This window comes from Pleuronectes platessa, chromosome 20 (assembly GCF_947347685.1).
Source record: "Pleuronectes platessa chromosome 20, fPlePla1.1, whole genome shotgun sequence".
NCBI lineage: Eukaryota > Metazoa > Chordata > Actinopteri > Pleuronectiformes > Pleuronectidae > Pleuronectes > Pleuronectes platessa.
The window spans coordinates 5,177,459-5,179,632 of record NC_070645.1 but is presented as its reverse complement, the minus strand read 5'-3'; the positions used below and the strand labels follow the sequence as shown (position 1 = coordinate 5,179,632).

General features: G+C 41.9%; 1 non-coding gene across 1 annotated transcript; it reads right to left on the bottom strand.

Annotated features, from left to right (window-relative positions):
- Positions 1–238: 238 nt before the first annotated feature.
- On the bottom strand, positions 239–320 carry trnas-aga (transfer RNA serine (anticodon AGA)). The gene has a single exon. It is a non-coding gene; the product is annotated as a tRNA-Ser (tRNA).
- Between the last annotated feature and the right edge of the window lie 1,854 nt (positions 321–2,174).

Sequence of the window (2,174 nt, the reverse complement as noted above, 5' to 3'; positions counted from 1 at the left end):
TTCACCTCTAACACTTTAGAACAAGTTAACTTTACTGCTTGGTTTCTAAACATTATACAGACTGTGCATGTCCACGTTAGTAACACCTATGTTCTTCTTATATGGTGACGTGTATCATCAAACCTTCACATCTAAGTTACATTTCACCCTTATGTCTAGTTTTTGCTCTACATGCTGTGTAGTTGTTGATTTGGATAGGAAGCAGAGGATTAAACCATCAGGCCTAAAAGGGACATTACGTTGTCGGCAGGATTCGAACCTGCGCGGGGAGACCCCAATGGATTTCTAGTCCATCGCCTTAACCACTCGGCCACGACAACTGTAATTGTGTACATTGTCTGTCTTATCTCCAAACATGGGCATAGTGGTTGATACCGGCACCCTGAAAGACTTGTAGAGTGCAAATAATACGGCAGTCAGTGAAATTGGCAAGCAACCTAAACAAGCCACGTGTTACCAAGCCACTTAAACATTAAATGCATAGTAAGAGGCCCAATTTATTAATTATACATTCATTACTCACGTTTTGATGTGTGACAGAAGGAAAAACGCCTGTAAAAAGCAGTCGACAGTTTTTATGGAAATTCTGACATTCACCAATGTTTACTTATCTGGGATTTGTTTTCATGTAAGAACAGAGCAAACATACACATACTTGATTACTTTAACACTTGACACTGAACCCTTTTTTGTATATGGTTCTTCATAGGATGTAGAGTTTTCACAAGAACTTTCTAAAGAACAAATTTAATACAAAACCTATGAAGCTATTGATGAATGACGTCCAAAGTGTATCCAGAGGAAATGTTTGTATCTTGTTTATGTTCGTTGCACATTGGGCAGTAGCAGGATGGCTCCACTGCCTATGAGGTAGTTCCTCAGTGTTACACAATTTGTCCCTCCACAAGATGTTAGAGCTCCAGTGTGTCGGCTCACTGCAGAGAACCAGCTGTTGGTAAAACCACTGTTGTCTTTCCACAGAGGAATTTGACAGAATGTTTCCAGCATCTCAATGAGAGAGGGGTTGAGGGGCCTGAGGTGGACGACATCCAACCCAATGTAACTGACATCATCATTCTTCCCCTCCACCCTGTCTCTCACATGGGGCCAAAAATCAGAAACCGTTTTTCTTTTCCTCGTTTGGCCTCCTTCATGGCTAACATGTTGCTCTGTTAAGGAGAAGGAGATGTTTTTTTTGTCTTGGCTGCCTGCAGAGTGAGGGTAACATCTGGCAAAGATCAAATGAAGAAAACCAAGGACGGGGCAGTTTTCTGGAATGAAATCTAACAAAAACAACCCCACTAGAAATGACATTGCAAACTGATTTGCACAGAGCGTTTTGGCAGCCCGGACTGAAAAACATTACCTCACTTTGGGAAAGTACGCCCAGATGAGCAACACGAACGCCTGGTCAGCTGGGAAACTTTACACAAACACACCGTGTGGGTACTGAGAGCAGCACTCCTGAAAGATCAGAATGTGGTCCTGCACAGTCATCGGCTGTTTCGCAAGAGCCTTCCCTTTTGTTTCTCCGCCTCACTAAATATGTCAATTACCAAATGGCAACAGAGAGGAAACCTCTGTCTTTAATTATTCAGTGTGGCTAACAGTGGGCCACAGACAGTACTGGGCCTCCCAGCCATTCACCACTGGCTTGACCATGAATTATGGATGAACTGGGGAGACCTTATCGTGGCAGCAGCGTCTGTTTGGAGAGATGGATGACTCAGGTTCGTCCTGTCAAAACACTGTATCTCAAACTTTATATACTAATCTGAAAACTCAAATACAGTTTATACAGAGTTTTCCTGCTGCTCTTGTACACATCTGCTGCAGTTTCAGTCCATGCATACATGTTGGTGCTCGAGGACATTCCCCATAAAGAAAATATTGTGGTTACCCAACACTATAAGTAATAGTTTTGTAAATCAACGTGCATGACTTTTATTCCCAAACGGCTCACATCCTCCCATAACCACATAAGAGCCCCAGTCTGGAAAAAGGAAAATGTCATGTTATTGCGTTTGTGTCATGCGGTGCTGCGATAGTACATTTCTCATCGCTGAGTTTTTATTCCATGAAGTAAAGACACTTTTACCAATTTAACCTACATGAGCAAACACTTTGAGCTATACATGCCTATTTTAAACATATATGATATAATTTTCCTTATT